General features: G+C 45.5%; 1 protein-coding gene across 2 annotated transcripts in view; it reads left to right on the top strand.

Moving 5' to 3' along the window:
* The first annotated feature begins 7,653 nt into the window (after positions 1-7,653).
* Positions 7,654-7,868, top strand: part of nherf1b (NHERF family PDZ scaffold protein 1b) — a 53,868-nt gene continuing 53,653 nt past the window's right edge. For both annotated transcript variants that reach the window (XM_062525571.1, XM_062525572.1), the window contains exon 1: positions 7,654-7,868. This exon is cut by the window's right edge and continues 759 nt beyond it. The gene's annotated coding sequence lies outside the window, so the exon portion shown is untranslated.

Raw genomic sequence — 7,868 nt, 5'->3', positions numbered from 1 at the left:
CAGTGATTTGTGGCAGTATATGTTTCATTTCTCTATCTCACACACACACACACACCACACACACACACACACACACACACACACACACAGATGTGTGTGAGGTGTTGTATTGAGCGGCCCATGCGTGTCCAGTATTTCTCTTGTTAATGTTGTTACTGTGCATCAACACTCCATCAAACACAAGCAACTCACAAAGGCATCCTCACTGATCGCACACACCTACTCTGAGTCTGTGTGTGTGTGTGTGTAGTGTGTGTGTGTTTATGTCTTTGTTTCTGTATGTCTCTGTCTGTATGTGTGTGTGTGTGTGTGTGTGTGTGTGTGTGTGTGTGTGTGTCTGTGTCTGTGTCTGTGTCTGTATGTGTGTGTTATTCAATGTGTGTGAGTTGGCCAGTTGAGTTTCTTTTGCTGTGGGATTTGACTCATAAGAACCATGGCCTTTTAAGTAGTGCAGGTGCCTCTCTGTCCTCAGATGTGTGTGTGTGTGGAGTGTGTGTGTGTGTGTGTGTGTGTGTGTGTGTGTGTGTGTGTGTGTGTGTGTGTGTGTGTGTGTGTGTGTGTGTGTGTGTGTGTGTGTGTGTGTGTGTGTGCGTGCGTGCGTGTCCATGGCCATTTGAATAGTGCAGGTGCCTCTCTACCCTCAGATCGTGTGTGTTCTATCTGTGTATAATCACATGTTGTGTATATTCCTTGTGTGTGTGTGTTTTCTCAGAGTATGTCTGTGGTGTTTTATACACAGCCCACACGCGCACACACACACACACACAACACACACACACACACACACACACACATACACACACACACACACACACACACACACACACACACACACACACACACACACACACACACACACACACACACACACACACACACACATACACACACAGTCCTCATTAATCAACACCTCTAAATAAACACACGCACATACATTCACACACACATCAAGAAATGCACACTTATGCTCACCAACATGCACACGCTGTCACACACACACACACACCAACATGCGCACACTGTCACACACGCACACCAACATGCACACACTGTCACACACACTCACACCAACATGCACACTGTCACACACTCACACCAACATGCACACACTGTCACACACACTCACACCAACATGCACACACTGTCACACACAGGCACACCAACATGCACACGCTGTCACACACACACACACACACCAACATGCCCACACGCTGTCCCAACGTCATGTAAAGCTCGGAGTGTGACGTGTCATCTCTCTGTTGCCTCCGTGTGTGTGTGTGTGTGTGTCTGTGTGTGCCCTGAGAGTGAGCTAAGCCGCCTCCGTCATCACACCTGTGCTCACCTGATGGGGACGGGGGATTGAGGGGGATCGGGGGGGCAGGTACGACCCTAAGCCAACGCCGACCTTTGACTCATGACCTCTGGGGTGTCTAGCTAAACCTTCGCACGTGACCCCTGCATCGTGTGGAATCCGCCGACGCCACAGGTTGAGTTTGTGGGTACCCCCCCCCCCCCCCCCCACACACACACACACACACACCCTCACTGTTTCTAAGAGTGTAATGACCGTGTCACTGGCTGTGGCTGTTTCCCGTCTCCATGGTGACCACACTCCCAGAGGGCCATGCTCAACTGCTCAAGTGCTTTGGAATCGTTACTATGGATACACTTGTATGTACATAAAGCTATTTTTTGTAAAAGACCTCAGTGGTGTGTGCCTCTTCATTGCTGGTTGTGTGTTATACTTATATTCTGTGTGTGTGTGTGTGTTTGTACCATCACCAATCAACATCACCCTCTAAACACAGTGTTAGGCACGCAAACATACATTCACACACGTCACACATGTCACACACATTTTCATTGCTGGTAGTGTGACAGTACCTACAGTAGAGTGATGACTGGTTCAGAAGGCATACATGTCAACATCCACTAGGTGGCAGCATTGCACATGCAGTGGCTCTAGAACGCCGGAGATCCTTTTGAAATGAGCGGGAGAATCACACACACACACACACACACACACACTCTCTCTCTCACACACACACACACACACACACACACACAAATCATTTGAGATCCTTTTGAAATGAGCGGGAGAATCACAGCTGATGGAGGCGAGACCTGTTGCAGGCAAGACGCAGGACACAGGTTCAACACAAGCACACACTGTCACACACACCAACATACACACACTCACACACACACCAACATACACACACTGTCACATATACTCAACATGCACAGGCTGTCACACACACGCACACACCAACATGCACACACTGTCACAAACTCACACCAACACACACACACACACACTCACACACACACACACACACACACACACACACACTTCAACACGGTGTGTGTGTTCTCATGTTTCTCTGCTCGGTAGAGTTATTTCAATGAGCACAATGCTGGTGTGCCATTTGACCTTTTCAGAGCCGGATTATAAAATCGAGCGTTTGCTAAAAGCGGACGTCAAGTGACACGTCTTTTGTTTTGGGGGCATTTTGTGCTGAGAACTCGAACCTGCAGCGCTTCCCACTCCGCTGCATCTCTCAAATCATCATTAACGTGCACAGCAGTCAAAACGATTAGTGCAGACCGCACCACATAGTGGCTCACCTGCAGAAGCCTGTAGTCTATCTGGCTCAACATGCTTAGTGTAGCCTGCCTCCCAAAAGCAAGTCAGTATGTCTATTGTCTATGTGGACACTTTATTCCCTACTCTGGACTACAGTAATTTCCCGCATATAAGCCGTATTGTGTATAAGCCGCAGGACAGTTTTTTATGCAGATTAAAATAAACAAAACCCTATTAACACCATATTAACTGCACCTATGCATTAACCTCAATACTGAAGAAATTTAGCAAAATCAATGTATATAAGCCGTGGCTAATAGTCGGGAAATTACGGTATTTTAACTTTCTGATACTACAAGTGACCTTACTGTCCTGTAACTGACCCTATAGGTAGATGTGTTGGGCCCTTGCGTCGTGGATCTGTCCGAGGTTTCTTCCTATATGTATCTCCAATCCTAGGGAGTTTTTCCTCGCCCCTGTTACTCATGGGCTCTCTCTGAATGTTTAACACTCTGTAAAGCGCCATGAGACGTGTAATGTTTTGGCGCTCTGTAAGTGAAATCAAATTGAAATTGAAATTGAATATGTGGCACAGCTATCTCAGAACTACAAAGTTACACGTTACTGTGTGTGGAGGAGGTTGACTATACAAGAGAGTAAATGTTTCAGTAAAAGTTTTTGCTGTTGACACATTGTGGCAGTTTAAAGAAAATTACGTTTTTTACAGCATTGTGCAAATGCAAAATTACCAATATTCAGTAACCCCCCTGGACAGAGCTGGTGTGGTCACGATGGGGAGAAATTGTAATGAATGACGTACACTCGTGATAAGATGACGTGGCGTTTGAGCAGCCAGTTTTGAGAATGTCAATTCTGACCTGGGAAATGTGCCAAAGCGACCGAGAAAACCTCACTTGTTTGAGTGTGCACTTCTGAATAGAGAGATATATAGATAGATAGATAGATAGATAGATAGATAGATAGATACTGTAGATAGATAGATAGATACTTTATTGATCCCCAAGGGGAAATTCAAGGTCCTAGCAGCTTAAGACACCACACACAACACACACTACAATGTAAACAGGATGATAACATATCAAATCCACATGACCAAAAGAGCAGTGAAATATACTAAAGATCCTGAAACAAGATCAACAGGAATGTGTGAATGTAAACGGCTTAAACTGTCCCTATAAAACAGCTCTGGGCAGACGGACAGGGCATGTCTTAGCACAGTGTTCTGGGTGGACTGACAGGGTGTGTGTGTGTGTGTGTGTGTGTGTGTGTGTGTATCTTAGCAGACTGTTCTGTTGTGGAAGACCTTTAGCACCATTATGGAAGATGATTATCTCCAAGTGAAGATGATTATCCAGCCAGTCAAGATGACGAGGCTATCTTGCCATATAAACCTCAGTAAGTTGCATCATCAGGCCAGCTCCAGATAACCCACTTCAAAGAGACACGGGGGTTCTCCCTTTAAACAATGCCTTGCCTGTGTGTTTTTAAGACAGTGTTATAACTTTGTATCCACATGTATCAGAAACTGGAACAGAAATGTCAACGTAGCACATCGGACGTGTTTGGTTGAGAAATGTAGGCCTGTTGTTAGGTTTGGCCTCAATAGGAGAAGAGCAAGAATAGTCCAAAAGAAATAGCCTATTGCTATATTCATACCTGTCAGAATGGCATCATTGTAGCCTACAGCCAGGCTACAGCCTGATTAGTCCTAATCTCACCATTTAAAATGGCCGATGCCTTCACTCTTATTTTCACCCATTCTTTCAGGTTACGGTTGTGGCGTTTCAGTAAAGCCTCGTATAATTCCAAGCCTCTTTTCCGTTCTGTGATGAAAATCAGTTCACTGGCTGGTGTGAGAGTTCAACTTCACACGTTATGATTAACTTATTATGAACTCACGCACTCACTCAACTCACACACACACACACACCCACACAGGGCATTGCCTGTGTGTACCACCATGGGCATTCCCTATTTATTAACCCTTAATCTCTCAACGCCCTCTCTCACTCAATCTCTCTCTTTCCTCTCCCTCCCTCCCTCTTTCTCTCTCTCTCACTCTCTCTCTCTCCCTCTCTCTCTCTTTCTCTCCCTCTCTTTCTCTCTCCTCTCTCTCTCTCTCCCTCTCTTTCTCTCCCTCTTTCTCTCCCTCCCTCTCTCCCTCTCTCTCTCTCTCTCTCTCTCTCTCACGTTGCTACAGCTCTCTTATCTGTGCAGGGTGTGTCGCTGCTTTTTAGAGTTTATCAGGTTATCAGGTCTCTCACGTCTCACTACCGGAACACGGCGACCCAGGTGGAGACAGCGTGTGGATCCCCACCCAGCATTCCCACCAGCATTCCCACCCAGCATTCCCAACCAGCATTCCCACCCCGCATTCCCGTAGGACCTCGCCACCTTGTTTATTTATTTATTTATTTTACAAGTCACAACTGAAATCAGCAGTGCACAGTGGAGACGAGTGTTTGACATTCCCCCTGCGTGCCCAGATGGCTTGATATTGGACTGTGTAACTCCAGAGACGTAAAGGTGTGTTGCCATGTGTTGGTTCTTCATGGATGGATTTCACCAATTAGCTGATCATCTACCTGCCTTAGGAGTTGCGCTCGTTAGAATCAGGTGATCAGCACAGGCGATTTCACTAATTAGCTGATCATCTACCTGCCTTAGGAGTTGCGCTCGTTAGAATCAGCTGATCAGCACAGGCGATTTCACCAATTAGCTGATCATCTACCTGCCTTAGGAGTTGCGCTCGTTAGAATCAGCTGATCAGCACAGGCGATTTCACTAATTAGCTGATCATCTACCTGCCTTAGGAGTTGCGCTCGTTAGAGTCAGCTGATCAGCACAGGCGATTTCACTAATTAGCTGATCATCTACCTGCCTTAGGAGTTGCGCTCGTTAGAATCAGCTGATCAGCACAGGCGATTTCACTAATTAGCTGATCATCTACCTGCCTTAGGAGTTGCGCTCGTTAGAATCAGGTGATCAGCACAGGCGATTTCACCAATTAGCTGATCATCTACCTGCCTTAGGAGCTGTGCTCGTTAGAATCAGCTGATCAGCACAGGCGATTTCACCAATTAGCTGATCATCTACCTGCCTTAGGAGTTGTGCTGGTTAGAATCAGGTGATCAGCACAGGCGATTTCACCAATTAGCTGATCATCTACCTGACTTAGGAGTTGCGCTCGTTAGAGTCAGCTGATTCACTGAAAGGTTGGAGCACACATGTGGCAGGACTGTTCCTCTCTGAGGCTGGACTTCCACACCCCTGACTGTGTATAGCGCTGATGATCAGGATATGGACCATGAGTCTCGTAGTTGGTTTATAACTAACTGGGCACCGGGTACGTGCTAACCGGTGTTGCTATGACGTCAAGGGGCAAAGATATGAATTATTCATCGTACTGGGTCGTATTGGGCAACACACGGTGCAGCTTTGTGAGCAGTGCCACAGGGCAACACACACACACACACACACACACATACACACACACACACACACACACACACACACACACATGCCACAGGGCAACATAACCTGTTCCATCTGTCTGATTGGATGATTAATGTTCTCAAGAAACAGATGATTGAACTTCTCAAGAAACCTGATGTGTGTGTGTGTGAGGTTGGAGTAAGAGAGGGAGTTTATTGTGTGTGTGTGTGTGTGTGTGTGTGTGTGTGTGTGTGTGTGTGTGTGAGAGAGAGAGAGAGAGTGTGTGTGTGTGTGTGTGTGTGTGTGTGTGTGTGTGTGTGAGAGAGAGAGAGAGAGAGAGAGAGAGTGTGTGTGTGTGTGTGTGTGTGTGTGTGTGTGCCACACACACTCTCTCTCTGTCAAACACACACACACACACACACACACACACACACTGGATCCCAATAAATCTGTTCAGATTGAGGCAGCACCAGTCAGAGGCATTCATTCATTGGCTTGTACTGTTATGATTTCATCACATCTCCAAAAGCATTGGTTTTACCAAAACAAATTTACTAGTATTTTTAAACAACAAAATACACACCTAAATATTTTGATACAAAATATGAAGCCATTTTCTTCAACCCAATATGATGATTGATCTGGAGGAAATAGCATGGGTGTACTGCAGAACATACATTTAAAATATTATAGTGAAATGACTGGACCCTAGACAGCAGGGCAACACAGGAGATATTATGGTCTTGCAGTCTGATGTAGTCTTATCATCACCATCACCATCATTATTTCTATTATTATTAATAATAACAATAAAGGTGCTTTTGGGAAGACTGTTATTATTGTTGTTGTCATTATTATTATTATTATTATTATTATTAGTGGTAGTAGTAGTAGTAGCCTAGTAGTAATAGCCTAGTAGTAGCCTATTAGCAGGCTATTACTTCCGTTATTGCACCGTTCTTGGTGCTGTTCTCTGTTATTACAATGGAATAACTTTAGGAGAAAGGGCGTAAGTATGACAGAAAGCCTATATTTGGAAACTAGGCTATATTTATATAGAGAAATCCCGTCGAGCAGGATGTCTGTGCCCGCTGCCTGCATTAGGTCTAGTCTACCTGTAGCTACCTGGGCTACCTGACTGATTAGACATTCCAACCAGCTGAAACAGCACATGCCATATCGCCACCATGGATACAGCATGTCACGTCTGATAAACCAGCCTGTGACTCACCACAATGACAATAACATTGACTTAGTTATCTTGTGAAACACACGGTAAGTATTTCCACTTTCACATGGAGTCTACTGAGTTATCATGGGGATGTTTCAGAGCTATAGTAAGATTTACGCACATGATTAATTTATTAGTGAATGGACGAGAGTTTATTAAGGCAATCCGGTCATAATACGTGATAATAAACACGAGAAAAGTTCCCATAGGCCTTGGCTGCGTCCTCCTCAAGTCGATCATGATTATTCTCTCACTTCATTGGTTTGTTTGGGGGCTGATTGTCCCTCCCACTTGTGCTAGAAGCCTAAAGGCAGGGTTTTGATTGGCGTTTCAGTCTGTCATCAACAGAAACGTCACTGTTCTTTATAAAGTAGCTGAAGTGTCTTTTCTGAAACAGAGCAGCGAGATCACCGTCGGCTTCTGTCAACACAACGCAGTCGGGGCGTTTTCTCCGCGGCTAAACCGTCAGAAAAAGTGACACATAGCGACGGACTGAAGTTTCCTTGCCTTTTTCGAGTGTACCGGGTGACCAAAGGGATCTGCTTCACCGACGACGCACTGAAACCGATCCGTGGGGACATTCTGGCGTGTTCT

Source organism: Sardina pilchardus, chromosome 22, assembly GCF_963854185.1.
Source record: "Sardina pilchardus chromosome 22, fSarPil1.1, whole genome shotgun sequence".
In the NCBI taxonomy this organism is placed as follows: domain Eukaryota; kingdom Metazoa; phylum Chordata; class Actinopteri; order Clupeiformes; family Clupeidae; genus Sardina; species Sardina pilchardus.
This window is presented reverse-complemented; position numbering and strand designations above follow the sequence as displayed.